The 24,940-nt window shown below is 40.8% G+C and overlaps 1 protein-coding gene across 1 annotated transcript in view; it reads left to right on the top strand.

Annotated features, from left to right (window-relative positions):
- Window positions 1–689: 689 nt before the first annotated feature.
- The window catches only part of CASR (calcium sensing receptor), a 76,607-nt gene continuing 52,356 nt past the window's right edge, over window positions 690–24,940 (top strand). The window contains exon 1 of the mRNA XM_068931015.1: window positions 690–920. The gene's annotated coding sequence lies outside the window, so the exon portion shown is untranslated. The remainder of the gene's footprint in view (window positions 921–24,940) is intronic.

Here is a 24,940-nt window from a genome sequence, read left to right as displayed (position 1 = left end):
GTGTAATGTTAGCACTAGTAAATAACAACGCAAAAAATACCTCTTTCTCTGCATTTCAATTCTTAGGATGCAAATAAACTGTCGGTGTGGGTGAATATAGCAAATCTGAAGCTGAATGTATACACACAACCGTGCAGCAGTTCAACTGTGCAGACAGAGCTGAGGATTTTCTGCTCCAGGGATTGGGTTCAGGTAACAGGGAGGGATAGGAAACAGCTGGAGTTTTTCACTGTGAAATGAAACAAGACCCCATTTTTCCCTTCTGGAAAATGGAGCTAATGATACTTCCCTTCCCCACAGGGATGCCCTACTGCAGGGTTAGGAACTCAGCTGCCCGCTCGTCGGGCGCCGTTGCAAGGGGATTGCAGGAGCCATGTAGCGCACGCACAGCGGCGCGCACCCCAGAGCCGTACGCGGGACACTCACGTTTTGGGAAGCGCGGCGTAGCCCGGCTGCCAAAACGTGTCTGCAGACGCGCGGAGGTATCTGGTCTCGCTACCCTTCCCCAGCGGCGCGCGCGATGCCCTGAGCGGGACGCCGTGCCCGGCAGCAGCCGGGGCGCGGGCCGCTCCCGCGCCCGCAGCGCGGGGCTGCCCCGGCGGCGGCGGCGGCGGCAGCGCGGAGCTGCGCGGTGCGCGCCCGGGCGGGTCCCCGCGGGCGCCGCCGCCCCCGCCCCGCCTGCGCGGCCCGTGGGAGCCGGCCCGGGTGCCGGAGGCGGCGGCCAGGGCTGGGACGGGGCCCTGGCCAGGGGTTTCTCTCTCCCCCCCATCCCCTCCTCCCCTCGCCGCCGGTTCCCGTGAGGCTGCAAGTGCGGCGGCGGCAGCTGGGGGGCCGGCGGGGGATGCTGCCGCCGCCCTGCCCAGAGCCGGAGTGAGGGCAGGAGCTGGCGGCGGCAGGAGCAGCCCCAGCGGCGGGACGAGGTGAGCGGGGCGCGGGCCCGCGGGCAGGTGGGTGCGCGCCCGGGAAAGGGCCGGGGCGGGCAGCGCAGCCCCCGGGGCCAGCCCGCCCGGGCTGGGGGCGCGGGGGCAGCCAGCGTCCGCGCCGGCAGGAGAGAGCCCGCAGAGCAGCGCCGGGCTCGGCTTTGGGGGCGCAGAGACCTGGAGGAGCGGCGAGGCGAGGCGGGCTAGGGGGCAAGGCGAGGGTGAGCCAGGGGCATTTCAGGCTGAGCCCAGCCGGCCGTGCCAAATGCAGACGTAATTGCACGGAGGGACCCCTCCGCCTCCCCTCCCCAAATCTGGGGCAGGCGGGCTTCTGGTACATGTCGGATCAGACCAAAAGGAGAAATTTCCGTACGGCTCAGAGGTATTTTCTCTGGCTGAAGTTATCTAGAAATAATATTGAGGCGAAGAACAGTTAATCATAACAAAACTTTAAAGAGCAAGAGGTTGTTTGACTGAAATCACACGTGCTGAAAAAAGAAATCTCCTCAAACAGCCCGATAGAAAACAGCTAATAACAGTATCCTACATGCCCGTTTATAAGGGGTGACAGTCTTGTTTTGGGAGCTCCTGACACTCCTCAAAACAAATGTCACCGCAACTCTGAAGAGATGGTGTAAAAACTAACGAATCTTTCCTTAAGAGCTTCGCTTGCATTTCAGGTACAGGATATGATCTTTAGAATTACTTTGCTATGTTTCATCTTTTGAAGTGTCTCCCCCTTTTCTGATGTTTTTACAACTTGAAACGGACGGTCCATTATACACAGACCTGCTGCTCACTCTCGGGCTCTGCCCTCTAGACCAGCCTGTGTGCCTTACTGTGCAGCTCCCTGCTTGAACACCCGGGAGTGGATTCAGTGGGGTAGGAGCAATAATGAGCCAGTAGCCCTACATCTCCCAGCGATGCCCAGATGATGCTCCTGTTCAGTGATGTAAATTGGGGGCAGAGTGTCTTTGCAGCTGCATTTTTCCCTCATTTCCCCTTTGTGGGTAGTGTCTCTATGACAGTCAGGACTTTGTTGCCTCCTACTGGAGTTTCACCACCTGGTGTAAATGTAAAGAGGATGAGCTGGGAGGGGCAAGGTCAGGGGAGTATCGAGGCGTTGCTAAAGGCTAATTCCCAGGCAGTGTAGCGTCCCTCCAAGTGTTTATGCTAATTATGGAAATTAGAGCCCTTCCTTCCTATTCTTGATTTAGGCTGGGAAGGGGCAACCATGGACTCTTTTCCCTTTCTGTCCCACCCCTCTCACCTAACCAAGCAGCAGAACTACCTCCTTTTCTTAATGAGAAGGGCAAGCTCCAGCCCTGAGGACAAGATCCAGTCCTGTTCCCAGTGAATTCACCGGGATTTGGTCATTGACCTCAGTATTGTGAAGTCTGGGTCCGTACACCTCTTCTAATTGTGAAAGTGGGAAAAATATGATTAGGGTAATTTTTAGCAGTATTTTTGCTGAGGTTTTACTGAGGCTTACTGAGTGGTGGTGAAAGGAGCTGATGGCTGTTCAGATGAAACACTATTTCAATAACTAGTTGATATGTAATTAATATGATTAAAGTTGTTGAAAAGCAAATAGATTAGGGCAGGTTGGTGGCAAGAAGACATACAGAGCATCCTCTAAGTTCTCTCTTTCATTCTAGGGCATGACATGGCTGATGTTTGGGGTCATCTATAAAATTATTAGGGTGGTCCCAACTCAGTGCCCACGTGTGCACAGGATCTTATCACAGTATTAGACACCAAACCATCCTGCCCATAATCTCTCGGAGAGGCTGATAAATGAATAGGGTGGCATCCAGGCAAAATTCTGATATCGTTCTCAAAGTAGCAAGAGAGAAATTGTTAGAGCAGGGTGCACAGTTACCTTCCATGCTAAAACTTACAGCTCAGTGGAAGAATTCAGAATCCAAGTCTGTCAGTCTGACACTCTTTGCACCATTCTCAAACCTCAGTACTTTATTGATACTTGACTGATTTGTTAGAATTATCTTCTGAAATACAAGCAAAAATGTGAAGTGAGACAGTAGGGGTTTTCTGAGAAAATGACAGAGTAGGTTGCTTTCGAGTAAGCTCCCCTTCCATCTGCATGTGTCCTGTTGGCTGCAAACAACCCCTTCTGCATAAGCTGATAGTCACTTTCTCAGTCACTTATTAACTGCAAGAGCGAGGAATGCTTTACCTGCACTCATTTGTGCCAAGGATTGTAAGAACATTATTGACACTCCAATAGATTGAGGAAGGCATTGACAAAGGTGGTAGCTTTAGTACTAAAATCTTCTCTCCTAATGTATCGGGGCTAATTCTTGGTTGGCTGAGAAAGTTAGGATAACTGAATTGTTCAACCTGTGAAATATGAGAGACTGTAATCTCTTCAGGTATATGTGAAATGTAAGTGAAAGAGTGAATGCAACATGATCTAGCAACTTAATTCACAAGACGACAATTCCAGAACCTGCTCTGGGCTTGGACACTGACCTTGGACAAACCATTTCCTTCCAGTTTCCTGTTTCAAAAGTGAGGATAAGGACAGTACTTCACAGAGTCTTGTTAGAAATGTCTTGTTTAGAGACAGGGGTTCCTAAAGCACATTGGAATTTCCATGCAAAATAGTCTGTACAATTGTAAAGTATTGTTACCATAAGGGGACAAGCAAAGCAGAGGGGTTCAGAGCTTTCTGATCCTTCTTCCCACCGTTATCGAGGAGGGTTCAATTGACTGCTGTGGTGCATAGGGACCAATGACCCCTTCTCCATTCTGCAGTTTTCAGGGGGAACCTTACAACTAGATCCCCTGTATGCAAAACTCCTGCTATCCTCTGTCTAACTTTACAGATCTAAATCTAGTTTGCACCTGGAGGTAGAACTTCATGCTATTTAACTTCAGATAATTTCTAACCATTAATAGCTGGCTTGGGGCACTTGGGGTTAGCATATTAACTATCTCTGCCTACAGTGTCTGGCACTAGGACAGAGACTACCTGGTGCTGAATGCTTTGGTGGAGAAGATCCTGGGCATAGCAGTTAGCAAGTGTCCTGGTTCTGATTTTTGCTTTCTGAAGAACATGTGCTTTGGGGAGGTTGGGGTGTTTTGTTTTGTTTTTTTTTAAGCATGACTGTGACATTGCAGATATAGAGACGCAGATATTGCATCTCTTGTGCGGAAAGTGAGGGCCACTAGTACAGTGTCCTAAGTTGGGGGATAGTTTTGAATGGTCAAAGTGCAAGTGCACATGATTAATTGTGGCATTTTGCATGTTAACAGTGACCATTCCAACAACGACCATTTCACTGCACGGCACAGGGAATTGGAATTTGTGAGAGAAGTGCAAAGAGAAGAAAAGGAAACCAGAGAAAAGAAAAAAGGATGGGGAAGGAAAAAGAGGCTGGAGTAAGGGTGGCAGCAATTCTAGCAAAGGGAACATTTTCCAGTCAGCAATTCTGAATGTGATGTAAAAAATAACAACTCAAAGTTTTATTTTACTACACAGAGCCCAAATTCTTCCTTTGATCTCTGTGCAAGCTTCCCTTTGGCATCTGTGGGAGATCAGTGGAAAGAGGGGAGTGAGTAGTCTTAAATTTATGATGCAGCCTGTGGACAGTCATGAAATGGAATTCAGCTCTCCAAAAATTAATACATAGCTGTGAATCAACCAGAATGGTACATTTTTTCACACAAATGGTCCTGAAATAAACAATAAAACTCACAACCAAAATAGTAGGTAAGTTCTCTGAGCACACTGTTCACTGCAAATTGTTCAGTCAGTTTTAAAAGTAACAAAGGGTGATGTTGAAAACTGTTGGCGTCTGTTGGGCTTTGCAATTAACTCAGTATCAGTGCTTCTGTTGGTGGGAATTCCTTAATACACTTGACTTTGTGTGTATTTGTGTACACAAATACACTATTTTTGACACTTTGACTAATATTCAGCGTCTAGAAATACAGTTATTTCAGCTTACTTTTAGCTGGTAATTTAGGAACACAGTAAGTGACTTCTAATGAGTAACAATAAATTCTCTACCTGCATAATTTTCTTAAATTATGGGGTCAGTTTAGTAAATTTGCTAATTGCGCATTACTTGAAAATAGCAATATGTGAGCGTTAAGACAATATGAGGCCATGTGACATAAACCATACAAATGAGATATATTTTTAGATATTGGCTTTAGAGAAACTAGAATTTGCAAAATATGCCATTATTCAAGTCTCGTCTCACTTGTATTAAAAAAAGATATGATTTTTTTTTTTAGGTGACAGCGGCAACAGCCAATCTGAGCAAACTAAGTGCACCAGCATTCATAAAAATTAAGGCAATCAGTATCAGGATTTTTTTAGGTGTTTATTATCAATAATCAAAAAATAGGTCTATCCACCTACAGAAGATTGTCTTTAACTTGACGGAGTTTGGCACCCATACTTCTGTTTGTTCTTTGTGCCACTTCTGTATTTGCACACTTGATATTTTGAATTAAAACACTGGGAAACTAGGGCCTTCAGGTTCTTTTATGTAAATCTTATGAGAAACAGTATTCAAGAGCAACCCAAAACAAAGCCTAACATTAAATTTTAGTGCCATAAATCATCCCTGCCATTAGAAGGTTTCCCTGCTTCCTGCCTTCAGTCAGCAAGTCCTTCCAGCACCACAGTGCTACTCAGAGCACTCTACTGGGTTTTGTAAGGGCTGCTGATGTGTCACTGTTACCATTATTTCTCTCCACTTAGGAGGACATGTCAGGGACCAGAACACCAGTTTCCTGTATGCTCTGCAAATAGAAAAGAGAGCCGGTCCCTAGTAAAGTGCTGAAATTGTCTAAGACAGGTTAGGTTAAGGAGATTTCATCTGTTCTGTTCTTCTCACCATCTCCTCAAGGTAGAGTTATACAGAGACAGTCCTTTTTTCAAGAAGTGCCACCTAACCTATATTTTCTGCTTTCTGTTCTTTGTGCTTTGTTTTTATCTTGTAACATTAGTCTTGAAAAGGGGGCATTCATTCTCCTGTTCCTTGTTTTTCATCCTCTGGTTCTCCAATGGCCTGGCACCATTAATTAAACATTTGCTTATGAAGCTTATTTGTTTGAGAACTGCCTGCGCTGAAGGAGCACTGCTGAAGACAAGCTGTTGGCGGCGTGTGATACTATGGGAAGATTGCCTCTGGCCCTGTTACTCCTGGCTCCTCTAATACCAACTGGAAGCACGAGGAGGAGATGAGGATGGGGGCAGACTGTCTGCCTCAGTGAATGTCCAACAGATCTGTGTCTCTTATACTGGCTCTTAGTGTCTTAGTGCTCAGCAAACTAGAGAACTCTCCAGGAGCATCCTCTCATGGGAGTAACCCATAGTTTCAGGCTGTGTTCATATGGTCCATTGCACAAAACTCTCCACAGAGGTAAGGCAGAAAGGGAGCTTGGGCTCTGGTGGTGGTGATGTTCATTGATGGAGTTACAGATTAGGGATTGAGGTAGCAGGTGGGTTGTTCATCCAGCTTCCTAAATTCTCCTTTGAGAAGCCTGAACTGATCTAGAGCTTGAAGACAGTTTCCCTGACACCCTTCTGCCCACCCTCTGATCACTTAAGTTTAAGTGTCTGAACTGGTGTCTCAGCAGTCGGGGCTTGTGGCAGGGGCTGCCTCCTTATTCCCATTTTTGTCCACCCCTCGCCTCATTGCTGTCTTTGGCACACACACTGCAGGTTTCTGCTAAGTTCTTTGGCCCCACTTGAGACCTCATTCTGGGAAACCATGACTAAATGGGTTCACACATGCCATACTCAGTCTGCTAGGGTAGCTATCTTCAAGGTAACCTATCTAGTTGTATGCATTTTTAAGTATTTTGAAAATATTAGACTTTGTATTTTTAGGAACTTCTAACTAACCCTGAAAAAGACAGCTGTGCAAGCCTTGAAATAGCAAACCAGTTTTCAGATCCATCTTTTCTTTTCCTTTTTGTACATTTTACCAGCCATTTTACATTTAGCCTTTGAGGAGAAATTTAACTGACCTGTGCCTAGTCTACACCAAGCAGTGCACCCTAGGCCCTACAGTGTTTCAGTTGTTCGGATATTGTTCTTTCCACATGTGAGTTTTTGGAACTATTTTGAAAAGTGAATTGGTCCCTTCGAGGAGACTTTATATAAGGAAGACCACAGTCTGCTCAAAGGATGACTAATCTACATCACATTTCAGTATCACAAATGTTGTGTCTCGTGCATAGTCGTATATTTTGCAAGGTTGTCATATATCCTTGCACAACTGATAAAATGTCAAGCCCTGCTGATAAGTTTCTTCTATACAATTGCCTTCAGTCTAGGGAAAAAGCACAGATTTATAAATTGAGTTGTAGTCCTAAATCTTCTGCTGCCTCTATTTATTATTTCAGGGAACCTGCCTACAGTGCCTGCAGGGTACCTTATCAAGTACGTTAGGGAAGCAACTGTAATTCTCCTATTTTATATGTTAGAGACCGAGGGGGCTGGAATCAGATAGTGAATAAAAGGCTAGGTATAAAACTCTGGTTTCTCCATGACAGAAATAGGTTCTACCCATTACACCACAGTGTCCTTTTAACAGATTAATCCATACAATACACTTGTCTAAAGCACTGTAATGAGAACACAAATATATTCATGCTATTAATAGCAACCATGATGTGTGAATGTATATATAAATGTACAGGCATCAATTCTTGATGTGATTTAGGCTTATGTCTTTAATAAACATACCAGTTGCAGATTCTGCTTCTTCCTCCTGGGCAATGTTAGGCTGAGGAATTGTAACAGCTAGCTGAATTAAATTGCTGCTTCTGTTTCTCCTGAAGAGGAGTTTGCACGGTTAACGAACCCTGATATGTCATGACCGTTTTCGTGGACGCTCGCATACCTAAGGCTTTGAAAACAGCCATCAAGCAGGAAGCTCTGTTTAACCTTAAGGAGAAGACTTTACCAACCCTCCTGCACAGTTAGATCAGAGCACGTGTTTTAAAAATGCTGCCCTGGGGCTTTCTGTTAAGAGCTTTGAGCAGTGTTTGTCTGTGAGGTGGTGCAGGAGGCATAGTGCCAATGTGCTGGCTTGCAAAGGTGAGATACAATGAGAATTTGGCCCTCCTGGTTTAGGCAGCAGCTGGATGATGCTTTTGAGGTTGGAAAAGTTTCTGTGCCTGGAGAAGGAGACGAATATCCCAAGAACCTTTGAGGACCTGAGCTTTAGCTCCTCAATGTTAATAACTGCAATTCCTTCCTCTTCCGGAATGTGCCTGCAATGCTTATTGTATTTGCTTCACTCTTTCAGTCCACAACCATGAGAGCTAGAAGTGTTTAGTTTTAACTGAAGACTGAGATTCAAGGGGAACCACATTGTTCCTAAAGACTGAAGTCATAGGTAATTCATGCTGAGATTGCAACCTGACCCCAGATATATCTGTAACTCTGTAGTTGGGATCCCATATAGGTAGGATCTGTCACCATGTAATGGAAAGAGCCAGATTAAGTTTTGGGCGTTGTTTTGCTTTGGTTATTCTTATTGCTTTGATAAGTGTTTTATGGTAGAAGAGCAACAAAAATTGGACATAAGGTACTCTTAATGAGAAAGGATTCACTTCAACCAGGAATACCAGATGTTGCAGCAGTTCTCTGTTGTTGGACTACTTCCGTAACGGAGGGATAGGGCTGAATGAACTGAGCTGGGGGCCTGGATGTAGCCCTTTTTCAGGATTTGTCAAACTGGAATTGCTCTAGTTGACTTGGGACATATCTGACGCTATATCAGCAGCACTGAAAGAGGCAGCTGGGCACAGCAGTGAGATGAGAAATAATGCAGTTGTAGCACTGGAAGCAGCAGCACAGAGAGGGTCTGGAGCAGATGCCGAGTCCTGACAAATAGCAGTGATGGGGTGGGAGTTGAGGTAGGCACAGTGCTGGGACAGGCAACTCACTCACCGACCTGCCTAAGTGAAAGGTGAGAAGAACTTTGTCCAGTGCATGGTTATGGGAGTAAGCAAGGTCACTGAAACAAAACTGCTATTTAAAAGACTGTGAGTCTGTGTGGTCTAATTGTTATTTGTATAAGGATGTCATGCTTCTCCTAGTTAATGCTTTGTTCTTCTCTCCTATAAGAAACTATTATTTGCTTTGTACATCAGTTTATTATTTCTAGGGATGGATTTATTGCCTGCTAATGACATTGAGGGACAATACTTAGCTACCATGGCTTTAGGTGGGCACTTGAGCTGTGACAGTTGCATTTGGTGATATTTTTTAAGAAGAACCTTTGCGTTGGTGGCAGTACCTGGCAAATGACACTAAAGTTCCCAATCTGATATGTACACAGCCATAGTTTAGATGTTAACACTTTGTCCTCTGAGTGACGTGCTGTGAGAAGAGAATATTGAAAATGATTAATGTTGTGGAGCAGATTATTTTGCTGCCACTGTATCAAAATAATTTAATAAATTTATTCTGAAATGACTGCTTTTTCCTGGAAGTATTAGAGTTTTGGCAAACTATCTTTCCTATAAGCAATGTCATGATATTGTTAATATATGTAGTTTTTAAAGTGAAATCTTATTCTGGGAGGTGACTTGTAGAGGTCCTATTCTCTTATGCAATAGGTCTGTTGCTATATTTATCAGGGTGATAGGTGCAGTTATTAAAGTCTAAAACCAATCTTGGCCTCTGTGGTTTCTATTAACGCTACAAAACCAGCTGAGCTGAGACAACAATTTGTGTCCCCTCTCTTCATGTGCATTGCCTAGAGAATTACGAAGTTGTAAGTGACAGCTGTGCAACAAGCCGGAGGCTATAGAACAGTGTAGGTGCCACTGAAGGCAGAATTTGTTCTGCAGAATTTTTGTTGCTGTTATCAATTTGCAAACTGGAAGGCAATTTTGGAGAGCCGGCCATTAAAAGCAATAGCATATTTTAAATTATAAAATGAATATACTTGCATGCAACACATGTGGAGAATTAAGAATTTGTTTTCATAGGCACTTTTTAAAACAGCCCTACGTTATATGGCCTTGTTTGAAAGCTCTACTTGTAGTAAATCACAGTGCATTCAAATAAGTGTCTCAGAAAGAAGAAAGGTTGACTTGATTGAGCCAGGATTTGAACATACAATTCCAGACAATAAAAACAATTGATAATGGCAGTGGTTGGCATCCAGATATTCTCTTTCATCCAGAAGCTTAAAAGTGCTCTTAAAATGTCTAATTACAGCATAATGGGTTCCAATTTTGTATCAAGGATTATCAAAGTAGAGAAAAGATACAACCATTATTTTCAGATTCAGATTTCTGTTGTTGGGTACTTACATTCATATTATACTTTGTTGTTGATCTAAATATGGGTTTAGATAGCAACTTGCATTAAGTTTGAAAATGATCTGATTTGCAGGCCCAAAGGTGAAAGGGAGGAATTTTCCATGAGTATATGAAGCATTTAAAAGCCCAAAGTACTTTGTTTTTTTCACTGGGACTTGTGCTCTTGAATTTCTTTTGTGCTTTTCATAATGCCTCTGACTTTGGCGTCTGATTGCCAGCTAACATATTCCTATGATGCTTTAAGCTAATATTATGCCATCTTCTTCAGAAGCAAAGCAGCTACAAAAGTGAATTGGGGACATTATAGGAATAATGACTAGGAAGGAAAAAAAAACCCATAATTCATAGTTAAGCACGTAACATAGCAATGCCAATGTGTCCCTAACAATTCACATTTCCTTCTAAATGAAGTATTTTAGATGAGCAAGAGTTCCTGTTGAGGAAAGGGATTATGAGATATATACCTCTTAATTAAGGGAACACAGTTTCACTAATACAGTTAATGGTAGGGTTAGATAACTCGTGACTGTAATCCTTTCATTTTGAAATCAAAGATGAATACAGTGACCTTCAGGATCTCTCCACTTTGCTCATATACTTTCTCTATTTTAAATTCAAGTTTTCTGTTAATTTTATGCTGTGTTTCATCCAAAAAAGTTGTGGGCTATGGTTCTTAAGATGTTTCTAAAATCCAGAGACCTATTTCCTCAGTACCTGCTAGCACTTTAACATTTCCCGCACCTGGGGAAAATACCTTTGGGAATTAATGCTCACCTCACCTTCTCCGGATGGTCCTCAGTTGTCAGAAAACCTGATAGAACCACAAGCAACTGGGTGACATATGGTAGCGTTCAGGGCTGGGGCTGGCCTCCTTGTTGGTTACTGGATTTGGGAAAATGCAAAGATGGCATGAAGCTATTTTTATATCACCTTCTCTGGCCCTACAGCAGGAATAGCTTGCCAGCCTGGAGAATCTGGGTATGACTTGCACAGCAAAGTTTATTTAGGTCTAACTGTGATGCAGCACATAGTCCATTCTCAGTTAAACATTCAAGCTATGGGATGTAATAGATGCCTAGATACATTGCTTTCCACTGTCTTTTCCTATTTGTTAATAAAGTAATAAAGTACTTACCTGCATGGATTGTGTAAATCTTAGAGGCTAAAACTAAATCCCCCTTCCACTTCAAAGCCATTGAAGTTCTAGCAAGTGTTTAACATGGTGCATGTTTACAGTGCAACAGAAATAGACAGACTAATAATTAGACATAAAAATATACAGATTTCAGAACACTGAACAAAATCCATAACTATGTCAAATAACAAATCTTATCCCTACTCTGACTCATTATACCTACATTTTTCCTAAACGTGCAAAGAAACGGAAAGATCTAGTAGTTCCTCTGCAGAACGTTAGATATATTGTCCTGGACCACTTCTTCAAAAAATTTCTGCATGCTCCAGGATGCTCCATCAGTGCATATAAAATTACAGTAAAAGCCACATAACATGATATTCTAGAAATACTGTATAGCTGTGTCAATAAAGATCATGTGACAATGCACATCTCAACTACGTGAAAAAACAAAAGGTCATTCTCATTCATTCTATGCTGGGATGAAAAATGAAAAAAATGGACAGAGAAGTACCAAATTTAGCTCATGTTACAGAACTGAGTTAGTTAATTGTTCAGCTCAGTTCTAGTTCAGGTGCAGCAATGACTAATGTTGTTTCAGCTCATTTCAACAAAATGTCAAAATAATCATTCAGGTTCAGCTCTGATTGGAGGAAAAGAAATACGATTTGAACTGGCTTGCAGCTTGGATTTGCTCCTGCTCCCTAGTTATAGGATGATTTAGTTATGCATAAGTAATCAGATAATTACCAATTGAATATTGGTAAAAATGATGGCAGGTTCTGAAATTTTAATTAACTTCACATAGAATTCATATTTGTTTGGAAATTTGTATCAAGAATGAATTTTCTTTACTGTTCGTCATGTATTGTTCACTATTCCATAGTTTCCAGTTATAATCAATTAGAAAGCAGGTACACAATTGAAGGATCCTTTTAAGGTCAAATGATATGAAGAGAAAGAAACAGTCTCAGATGTTATTTGTCTGAACAACTCTTCTGCACAAACAACATAGAATAGACTTTGATCCAGACATGCTGTTTCAACTTTGTGCATACCTGTTTTTTCAGCATTTCAGATAACGTGAAAGTTGTACTAACCTGGTATTAAAAAAGCCCAAAACATTTGAAATATTTGTACATATATTAATCTAATGAATGTGTTATATATAACCTGGCTTAGAAAGATACTCTAGGGATTATGTCAATTGGCACTGCAAGACTTGAGTGACACAGAGATTGAACCTATTTTCAAAAGTGACTTGGGGTCAGGTTTTTACAGTCATCGAAGAATTTATGGTCTTCAGTGCGCAGAGCAACACTTAACTTTCAGCAGCTAACTGCCTGTCAGATTTTCAATCCTGAATTTATAGATTCCCTACACAGTATATTAAAGACCTGACAAAAGATTTGCAGAAAACAGATAAACGGGGAGCCAAGTAAACTACCATGGAATAAGACGGTAAGAAAAGGGTCTGGAACACTTCTCCTCTCTCCTGATATTCAAGCTGTGTCCTCTTTTACTCTACTACCTGGCTTCTGGTACTGTACATTTTTCTCACACTTCCCCTAAATTTCCCATTGTCACACAGACTCTGTTGCTTTTTTTATGTTGGTAAATTTGGTTCAGTCCTCTTGTTGTGCGATCTGACCAGTATCAGAGCATGTTTGTAGGTCCAGGCCCTGCAGGTGAGAGATGTGTTCTTCTGCCTAATTTAAAAGCTCTACTTTTGAGACCTGAGCTGGAGGCATACTTGAAATTATGCGAGCGCATGTGAACCTGCTTGATCAGTATGCTGGCTTGTGTGGGTATGTTCATGGACAAAACAGTACATGCTTATGGTTTTGCATGATTAAGGAAAAAGGAGACTGGGGATGTTTTGGATGATACTGCTGTGAAGGAGAAATGAGGGTAAGATTTGACAGAGAAAGTGAAATTATTTGAATCAATTGTGGAAACATGCAAAAGTTGTATTGGGCAAGCTTTTTTCAAATACATAGTACAGTTTTTGGTCGAAAAGAAGACGACATGCTTCACAACTGAATGACTATATCCTAATGTTTGATGGGCTCATATGGTATGTAGGATGGCCCAGTTCAAGTCTTTCACCCAAATCAGGGCCAAGCAGAGCTTGCTGGACTCCAAAAGCTGTGTACTGCAGACAAATGCTCACCTCACCAATGGCATTAGCTGTCTGGAACAATGTTTCTGACTCTTTTGGCTTGAAATTGGGAACGGTCTTATATTTCTTCTGATATGGAAAGGGAAAAATATCTTAAATCCCCACAGCATTCACTGCATGGAGAAGCTTTTTTTGACATAGCTTCATTATAGGGGTGGCTGACTTGTGACTTTGAATCTGTGAATGACACCTACATAGTGAATAAATACTTATTGGTGTCAGGGGTGAGCCAAACTCCTGCTGCTCTTCAGCAAGACTTATATTCTCAAGGGTCAGATTTTTAGACTCAATTAAATGCCTAAATATTTGATTTGGATCTTACTGGGGCTTTCAAATACGCATGATCACCTCGGTCTTACTGGCTTCAATTCCCTGAGTCTGGAGTGCCCATTGAGGTGGCAAGTCACTGTGATGGGTGATAAACTATTAATATTCCTTTGATTAAACTGTAGTGTGGGATGCTGTCTCTCACCGAGTCTCCTATTTTTACTTTCAGTTGATAATTTCTTCCTTTACTATTATTATTAATCCTTGTACCTGCATTTATTCAGCAATTTGTTCTGCTCAAGTTGTATCCAAAATGGGTCTATATTTTACAGAAGACATTCTGGCTTAGGGAAAGAGGCATTAACTACAGTGATTGATCCATTTCAATGTGTGTCAAATGCACGAACAGTAAATGGTGCTTAAACAGATGCCTCTCTCAAGGCCTGAACTTCTTAAGGGGATGAATCTGTGTTCTTGCAAATGAGACATCAGAATTTACCAAAAAAATCTGTGTTGTTTTAAAGCACCAGGAAAAGCATACTTGGTTTACTTTTACTAGACTTGCATGATGCAGACTTCATCCAGCATAATATGGCTAGATCCTAGAAGACACAGCATAGGTGATAGTTTTACTAGCAAGGCCAAATCCAGGCATAGCAGACTGACAAACAGAAGAAGACACACTGCTTCACTTCTGGACTTACGTGATTCTAAATACAGAAAATATCTGAGTATAAATATATTCAGAAATATTAAACACTCAAATATATAAATAAGAGCAGCGTGGGTGGCTAATTCATAGTTCTTCATAGAAGATATGCTGACAAACAAACATGATAAGGACAATTAGGTTAAAAATGGATCACCTTTGAAATAGGAAAAAGAACAAGTGGTTGAACTTGAGTTCCTGCATCTCAGCAGTGTTGCTCATTGCTAGTCACTGAAGTAAAGTTAGGCCATTATCTCTTCCTTATGGTCTTTTGTGGACAGTAATGTGTTTGGGGACACTTGCCCAACTGTGTCATTTACCCAGGATAGACAGAAAATCAGTATGAGTTTTAAGAAACATCCTGCATACTGTTCATATGTCTGTCAGTTGGTGGAAAACTCGAGCACTAGAGAAATTTACCTGCCCAAGAATATAGCAGGCTTACAAAAGTGATTAAAAAAAAAAAGATGATGAATAGTCATAACAGTAAGAGTATTCATAGCTAATGGTGATGCTTCTTGGTAGAAGTATGAAGTCCTTTTGATTCAGTGCTTAAACAACTTATAACTGTTGAAGATAAGGGTGGGACCTGATGTGGGAGTTTAATTATCTGAGCACAGTGTCTTGCTCTGAAATGACCAGCAATGATTTCTGCTGAAGAGAAGATGCTGATAATCAAAATACCATGCTTTTATAATATCCCCCTTTTATTATTCTCTGAAATAAATAATAGCAATCTTTTTTATCTCTCCAAAAAAGCCCTTTGCTGTCTTCCTCCAAACTCTGGAGACATTTAGTGTCCCTTGATACTGACGTTCCAGACGGAGCTATTAGTACAGACACAGACATTGAAAATATAGGCTCGTTGTTTTAAGGCTTCAAAGAGCTGAAGAGGTGGAGAGAGTGTCTGGCATGAAACAGTATACTTTTCCTGATTTGACTTTTGGGAAATTAAATAAACATTTACAAATAAAATCATGAATGCATTTTTTTTTAATTAGATATATAAGCATTAGCTGCTCATTATGTCCTCCCACTTGCAAATAGTAGGGAAGAACTATTTGTCTTCCAGGAGCGTGATGGCAAGACTTAATTTAATAATGTTTGTTGAGACCTCTTGGATCCTTGGAGAGAAGCTATGAGAGGAGTATGCAGTATCATGATCATAATTTTATATGTAATAATGTTATGTTCTTTTATTTTACTGAGGAAAAATGACTCTATCTCAGCATCCTCCATAGGAGCCATCAGAGCTAATTGTTACTCTCTCCGTTTACTGGCTTGGGAAACAGGAGATTTCTTTTGGTGCATTCAACATTACACAGAAAGCAAATGACTGAGCAAAAGCAAGCAAGAAAAAATAGCAAGCTAGAAAAAAATAAAAAAAATAAAAAAAATAAAAAATAAAGCAGGCAAGAAATAAAACATATGCAATGAGCACTGGAAATCTTACTGATATAGTTGTTCACTGTAGTACTTCTTACTACAGTTTTCTTAATAATGTTTTCCCTGCTAATGGGTTGAGGTCAGAAAGAGGTTATAAATGCTAATGTTAGCTTTGTGTTCTCCTTCCTTCTTTACCGAAGGACTAATGGGGGGCATTTTGTTTTGCTTGAAATTGTTTCCTTTAACTTGCAAATATCAGGAGAGACAAATATGGTATCTTCTAAAGATTTAGGAGCAAACGGCTTTGACAGTTTACAATTTTAAGAGGTGATTGTGCTGTGTCTTTGAGCAAGGCTTTTTGTCAGTGTTACCAGACATAATCAGTGAAAAACAAAGAACAGGTTGAACAACTTGACTAAAATTTCCTGATCCCAGTCAATTTCTAAATGTTTGTTGCCTTGACTGCTGTGATGGTAATTTTTCACTACCTATCGGGTATTTTCATGGAGTTTTCTAGATTACAAAAATCCAGACTTGCTCAAACACTTTTCTGTGGTACGTCTCAGGTTTCCCTTCTCAATAACAAGAAGGGAGATAATATGACCATTTTTTTCTCTTGGTAGATTAATTTTAAGACTATTCCCCTTCTCTTTGTATCACATATTTACTTCTCTATCTAGCTTCAGATCTGGTAGACGTGGGTCTAGCAAGGACACGTTCTGTGTATTGAATCTGTGCAGTTAAAAAAGGGGAGAAAATACTACATCACTTCAGTGAGAAGCCTCAGGAGGGTTACGGAATCAGTTTTCAGGTGCAGCGTTTGCACTTCCCATTATAAGCATAGGTAGCTGTCATAAAAGTGAACTATCAATGAAATGACCTCTTGCTCGTCTGTTTATTCTTTGGAAGCTTTGTCTTTGCTCTATTTGGTTTGTAAGTCAAAACAAAGTATCGCACCATTGCTAACACTGCAGGTTTAGTCTGCTATCTGAAAATCAAGCTGGGCTTGTTCTGCTTCACTACAGTAGCACCCACAGGACAGGGACTCTGGATCTGGTACTTATCAGGGTTTTTTGATAATGCTTGAGACAAGTATACATGTGACCTAGACTTCAACTTTTGCGATGCTGACGCTATAGGAAACACTTTGTCAGTAAGCTGATATGTCAACATCAAAAGTAGTTACAATAGTTATAACTAGCAGCCACTTTTCCAGCTATTCTTCTGGTAATTTTTGAGTCAGTTTAAGAGGAATGTCTAAACAGCTGAAACGTGACAGCTCTGCTTTGAAGTGAATTAATTCCTCAACAACCAGACTTTAGAATCTGCAATTAAGTCCAGTGTCATAGTGTTCTCATTTTATGACAGTGACACATTTGTGGCACCCTTTATACACACGTTGGCTTTGAAAATTGAAGCATGAAGCTTGCATTATGCCCCCAGAGGCTTGCGGTGAAGTTAGCATGAGACATGTAACATCACATATATCCTGTCTTTACCCAAATACTATCTACCCTTTATTCTCTACCCAAATACTAATGTCTCTTTGAGTCATTGTATCCCCTAAAGAAATATGCCTTATTTTTGAAGATCTTGTAAATCTATCAAATCTGTGGGTTTAAGTTTCTGTTGCTTGCATCTCCCTGTGCTAGACTAGAGATAATAAGAGAAAACAGTGAGTTAGCTGTACTTGGGATTCTCGCCAGTCTTCATAGGATGGAAAATTCCTTCCTAATTCCATATCTGACTTTAAATTTGACCCTCAGCATGTGAGCAAGATAGACCAACACACATACTTAAAAAAAAAAAAAAAAAACTTTGTGCGCTAGCAGGACATTGGTGCAACTTTTCCAAGGTCCACTTCTAGTTGCTGCCAATCAATGAAACTTTGTCTTCCCTCGAGCATCCTACAATGTGCAGGTAAATTTGGCATCAGAAGGAAGAACTTTTCTCTACCTCCTGCAGGCTATCAACAGAAGCCTTGAAACAGGAGATTTGATTATAGAATTCATCTCAGCGCAGAGCTACCAGGAACGGGAGTATCTTGAGCCCCATACAGGCAACCACTGGTCCCGATGGGAGACTTGTAGTTTCATATATTTCAACACTAGTGATCATTTATACATGAAACCTGTCGTCTTCACTGCTAGCCTTTGTTTTCTCTTCGGTTTTTACCAAAACCTAATATTTCATACTACTGTCTAGATGACTGATTAAAAAATATTGAACAGCTTCAGAATAAGATTGATTTCTGAGTGATCTCTTTAGAAATGACCCCAATCATTGCTATTATCCCTTTTAACAAAATTTGTGAGATCTGTCAGGAAACCAGTTTTGAATCTCTCTATTAATTGCAATTTTTAAATAGGTTAGGTCATATGCCCTGGAGAAGTCCAGGTGGTGGTATATCTGCACAGTTGCCTTTATCGAGTGAGTTCTCAAAAAAGAACAGTGGGTTTATTTGACAAGATGATTCACGTTAATTATATTCTAGCTTTTAGTTATTTTTTGAAAGAATGCTGACTGACTGAACTCATTTCATTATTGTACCCAAATTGATATTGGGGTAATCTGCCTGTAATTTCCTGGCCCTTCCTTCTTTAAAATTCTTTAAGAGATATTTAACACCAAAATACATTTGCAGTTCTCTGACCCTTTGGAATTTTCCCAGTTTTCCATGAGTTGTTCAGTATCAACACTAATGGTTCGGAGAACTCCTCATTGAGTTTATGTAAGACTCCAGGCCTGTTGATTTGAAAACATTTAATTTTAGCAGATCTTGTCTCACATCTCCCTTTATTACCTACAGTGAATTTTGTTATGCTGACGTAATATGGGATGATACATTCTCCTGCTTCATTCCAAGGACGAAACGTTGTGCAAAGGACAAAATGTTTATTGCATATTTCCACCTTTTCTGTATTGTCATTTACAGTTTTATCACCCACATCTAGCAATGGGCTTATGGCCAGTCTCAAGCTTTTTCTAATATGTGTAAAAATATCTTTTTAGTCTCCCTACCTCTGTTAACTATTAGTATTTCCTTGATTTTGTTAACTTCCCTCATAAGTTCCCTGCATATTTTAACTTATAAATTATGTTTCTTACCATTTACTTCCCCTTTTTTCCATGCTGCAGATAAGAGATTTTTAATACGTTTTATGACTATCTATCTTTAGTATAAATATTTTCATGCTTGAAGTGCATTTTTGGCCTGTGATTGGACAGGCTTTAACACTTTATTCTACATTTCCCATTTGACTTTGTGCTGCCAGTCAGTTGGACTGACAGTTGTTTTAAACTTTGGATAGTCGTCCTGTTTAAAGCGCCGGTATACATTTTGCAACCACATTCTGCTTGCATATGGTAAATGTAACCATATCACAATTATTGGGAAACTCCTGTGTTATCACTAGTGCTCTGGAAAACTCTGCAAAACTTCTGATACTGGCCATTTGCAAGGTACAGCAAATATCTCTTTGGAAGAGCGCATCTCTACTAACACAATTTATTTCAAGTTAGCAAGGAAATTTGTAAGAAGCAGATAGGAAATATGAGTAAAAAGTGATTAGGAGCAATTCCACCAAGATTCCCGAAGGAAGCAGGGGGAGTTGCTTGAGAATCCTTGGTTTTTCTTTTTTCTTCCCGCTGGTTGCTTATTCTTGCTCCATGCTGTGTTCACTGTGCCCGCTGTTGTGCCAGTGGAACTGTTTATAGGACTGTGCTATAAATAAGAGAACCAAAAATCATCTAGATTTTAAAAATGTCTCTGATGAAGATGTGTTCTGATTTACAGTATAGTCCACTGGCAATTGAATCAGCAAAATCTCCCTATCTGGAAGTTTTAATATTCACAAGAACAAAGCATAGGACAATATATTTTGTACCAGTCCCCAAGGCAGAGAGGTTGGCCTATGCACAATAGCTAGTATAGCTTTCCTACTCACTGGTGTTACTTCAGCGCTGTGTGAGACATCTTGGTTTCAGCTTAAGAAGGTCCCATTTTGAGGTATTAAATTTATCCCCCTCAGAGAAAAAAGGGAGGAACAAAAAGCCAGTTAAATATTTGGGGTCTTGCTGGAGACCATGGAAGCCCGCAGTAAAAGGACCATCAGCAGGGAAGGCTGCCCTTTTCACAGTAAAGTACACTTCAGATTTGTGTTTTGGTGAAAGGGAATCTGATTCATCCACTGGTCTTGCACTTGTGTCCTTGCTGGAGAAACAGATCCCTAAAGGAAAGGGTTCTCACCTTTTGAAACTTAAAAATGGACTGCCTCTTGTCTCCCTCCAGTTCTTTTCCTGAAATTTCTGGAGGACAGAGATACTACCTCCTTCTTCTGACAGGAAAAATTATAGGAGGAGGTCAAGAGAGGGCAGAATGGTTTTCCTTCTGTAAGGAGCAAAAATCCTTTTAGGTGAGGGGAAAGTAGGGCTAAGACGGGTGAAAGAACATTTGGTTTATGATATGAGCTGACAAATTGGCCTGTGTCTTGAACAGTGACTCTTGTCACTAGAATTGCGTTGTTTCCCCTCCTGCATAGCTAATGAAATCACCCATTAACTCTACCGCTACCGAGAACCATTCAGGAATGGAGTCGTACACTGTGGGTGGGGGGCTTGTTCCTGTGGAAACCATTGCAAGAAACGCATCAAAGTTTGCTCCTATCCTGGCATTTCATTCATTTGCCATATTAGTCCTGACAGCAACTCAACCAATCAGCATATTTCCCCATTATAAACAAAGATATACAGGTAAATATCTAGTCAAGGGAGGAAATGCTTTTTTTTCTTGTCTATTCTTTTCTTTTCTTTTTTCCACTTGCTTAAATAAGCACAGCAGAGCTGTTTTTTATCACGCTCCTGCTCCTGCATTTTTCCAACCCAATTAGGCCATTACCAGGGCTAAATGAGGCATGGAGCCTCCAAAAGTCACACCGTCGTCCCGGAGATGAAGCGCGTATAGCTGCAGAGTTGGCAGGCAGGTGAGGTAGCTGGAGCTCACTGGAGTGTAACCCCGGGTGTTTTTGTGTTCCAGAAAGATCACCTTCAGAATGAAGGGAAAAAAAGTCTATGAAAAAAAATTATTTGAAAAAGTACCATGTGTTAACTAGGGTTGCTACACTGTGGTCAAATAATGTGGATGCGCCTGTTAGGAATGCACAAAGGAAGTGAGTGTTAGCAGAACGCACTGAAGTTCAGAAGCAGGGTCTCTTCTGTCAGTCACCGTGCTGTAGGTTGTCTGCTCTCCTCTCTCTGATAATCCTGATTACCTTAGGCCTGTGTGGCTGCTTTGGTGCAGAGTGTTCAAGGGCTGGTCCCTTGGCCAGAGTACCAGCTCACAGTTCGTTGTCCACAATCTCTTCTGATTTCTGAACAATTTGGCAAAAAGGGCAAAAACATGAAAGCTTTCATGTATCTTCCACTGGTTCTCATATTAACTTCTTCCTTACTGGTCAAGGGCTCCCTCCTCACCCCAGCCTGCCCCCCTGTCTGTAGTGCTCTTGGGTGATTCCACTCCAATGGGGGAAAACTGTACTGCAGCAGCCAAACTTCCTTTCCAGTTGAGGTCTTTCAGGTTATTCTTACTGTGACAGCTTGTGCAATAAAGCCAGGTGTTCCTCAGCTCCTTCCGTGACACAAACCCCATACTTGCTCCTATTCTCAAGCTGCTGTGAATTCTTTGTGCTGGTTATGGAAATGATACATAAGATAGTCATCTCTCCTGCTCTGAAGCTCTGATAACTCTCACCAATCTTTCTTAAATTATGATCTGGAAAACGTGTGTTGTAAGTGTCTCATTCAAGGGGAAAAAAGGCTACGTTTAGAAAGACAAAGCAGAGGAAGCCGAGCAACTAGACTCATGAAAGATAAACCTAGGATCTCCTGCTTTATTTCAGAGAGGAGCTCTGACAGATAGGAAGGTAATTTTCTGTCATGTACTGTTTTAAGCACATCAGTTTCTGTGTGCTGAAAGAAAATTAACGTGCACTTTTCTGCATTGCATTCTTGTACGATGAAAAGAATGGATAAAGTCCTTTGCTCAGAATGCATTAAACATCATCTTAGAAGGTAAATAGCTCTTTGTCCTTATCCTTTCCTTGTGCCTGCCTTCACCTCAGTTCTACTGTTTTTACTCACACTGAGCAATACCTCAGTTACCAGCTAAATCATACGGAACTTCTTACAGAATATGAAAGTAGAATCAGATGCAATACTGAATTATCCACCTGAATAAATCTGAAAGTGGGAAAGGTACAATTCCTAGTCTTTTTTGCTTTAAAATCGTCATAACAGATCTGTTCACATAAATGTAGTCAAAAGAAACCCACATTTAAGGACGACTGGACAAGTTATGCTGGATCTAGCTGCAGTGATTTAAGTTTTTACCCCTACATGAGCATGTCTTCACTTCTGCAGTCTCTACAGCAAGAACTATGCTCCTAATCTGTTCCAGTGCCATATCTAGCCCATTTAGTTTAATCTCATCTTCATAGCATTTTGAGCTAAACTGCCAGAATTTGCAAGAAAAAGCTGAGGTGAAGACTCATGATCTATTTTGATAGCTCTTCAGAGCTACTGGTACCCTACAATAGTGGTGCAATAAGAAATCACAGGTTATGCTGTGGTGTCTTAGGTGGGGAGAGTGATGGGTGACTTCCAATAGAGGAATATCATTCAGGGATATACTTTTATTCGCAGGAATGTGTGTAGATATTTAAATGCTGCTTGTATTGTTTCCTCCAGTTGTGGAGAGAAATGAGCTTGAATAAAATTAAGGTGTTCATTATTTTGTTCAAGGACTGGCTTTTATCAGACTAGGGCTGATTTTCACAAAACTGTTTGCTTAGGACATTAACCAACTGCTAACTATGGAGCTAGAAATGTTCCCTGTGGGATACTTATTTTATAATTGTCTAGCAGAATGTTTTTGAAGCAGATTTCACTGAGTACTGCTGGAGGCAGAATCTCAAACCAGATGGACTGCTGATTTGAATCTAGATGGCAATTCCTGTTGTCCTCATACCTTATAGAGCAGAAAACATGCCTCTGTAGGATTTACAAGGAATGTGATGAAGAATCTGAGTGGGATTATTGAAAAAACATTTAAACTTGTCCTCCTCATCTTTTATAAATAATCATGGAAAGTTTGCTACATGCAAGAGTTTTAAATAGTGTGGTGAATCCCTGAAAAGGGCAACTGGAGAAATGAGGGAGAGCTACGCTGGGTACTGGCACACCTGCTCCTTTGGAAAAGCTATTATCTGTACTGGAAGTATGTCATGGGTCTGTGATATCATCTTACTGACAACTTCTGCAGGGAAATGCAGCTGGCCAGCTTTTCTTAAGTGAATAATATAAATAATCATAACTGATAAACACATCCTTCCACATCACATTGATCTTCCAGTGCATTGCGTAGGCAAATAAAGGTCATTGGACCCATTAAGGGCTCACTATATAGTGTACAGTGTTGTGTTCCACCTTATGCTTCTGCCCGCATGAGACATGCTTGCACAAGCCAAATCTGCAAGGAAGAGTCAGCAAAACCCGCTGTTTTCTTCCCATAGGACGAGAATGGGACATATTCCTGCTCTGTGCCAGTCACTCTCCTCCCCTTGTGCCTGCATTTCTACTCCTCTTGATTTTCTTCTCTGCCTTCCACTGGTCTGTGTTTAGTGAATTTTATGGGCTCAACAGAACTTCTATCCTTGCTAGAGTCCACCATTTCTCATTGAATCTATTTTCTTTTTCTGGGGGACTCTTAACTCCCCGTTCACCCCTGCCTTCTTCAGAGGCTAACAGGGAGAACTTACATATAGTATACAGACAAGAGAAACAAAAAAATAGGAAAGAGCTTTTTCATAATAGAATGGAAGGAGGAGAGAGAAGAAAGCTGGAGAAGGAACAATAATTATTTAGTTTAGAAAATTAGAGACGAGAAAATAGGCAATAGAAAAACAGGAAAAAAAGACATCCTTGGAAAGTATAGCACTAGAAATGTAAAAGAAAAGGTAGAAAAAGGACCACAAAAAAGATCCAAGAGGGTTATGCTGGACTTCATGTAAAAATAAACCATCTAATACAAATAAAGTGTTTATTTGTTTTCAATAAGAGTATAAACTAGAAAGGAGCAGCCAGCTATCCTCTGATTCAGCAAACTACTAAAGTACACACTAAGCTTTTAGACTCTACTGAATTTCATTAAAGTCAAGTCTCAGTAAAGTTGGGCACATACTTAAGCGTTTTTCTGAATTGGATTTATGTTGAAATTGGCTCAGAATTAGAGTTGTCCTCATTGTTTGGTTCACTGAGGATCTGCAGAAAAAATAGAATCAAATAAAGTATTTTGTTCCAAACTCAGGATTTTTTTTTTATCGAGTAAAATTAAAGGAAATTACTAAGCAAAATACTTGTTTTCCCTGGCATGCAATTAGACAAAGTCAAATTAGGGAAGGTGTTCAACTCTCAAATCTATATTTTTTTTACTAGAGAAAAGTTTTAATCAACCTTGATTTAATTGATACTCAGTTTGACATCTGTTGACTGGGTGAAGCATAACCATAACAAATTTCTGATATGATTGCTGGCCACTATTGTAAGTTGGGAAACCAAGCCCCAGACAAATGAAGTGATTTGCTTAAGGCTGTCCAGCCAGGGGAAAGAAGCATTTGTCATGTCAAGGACTCTTCCATTTGCCAGTGCTGGGAGAACATCACTTTCCACAACACCATACCAAGTTGCTATCAGAACTCTTATCTTACTTTATAGAAAAGCTGTACTTCACAGACAGATTGACTTTTCTAGTGGCCCATATCTAATACTGATATATCATAGAATGTTTTGGAAAGAGGAGTTTTCCTAATACAACCCAGACTCTTCTCATGTTTATTTACAGGATCTGAGCTTATTTACTCCTGCTATTTTGTAAAAGAATGATCAAAAGCTGATTACTTCACTCAGAAAAATACAGAAAGATACTTCTGCTTTTCCTTCAATGGGTGTTCTTACTCTAT

Source organism: Struthio camelus, chromosome 1 (assembly GCF_040807025.1).
Source record: "Struthio camelus isolate bStrCam1 chromosome 1, bStrCam1.hap1, whole genome shotgun sequence".
Classification (NCBI taxonomy): Eukaryota; Metazoa; Chordata; class Aves; order Struthioniformes; family Struthionidae; genus Struthio; species Struthio camelus.
Note: the sequence above shows the minus strand (reverse complement) of the source record. Positions and strands in the feature narration are given on the sequence as shown.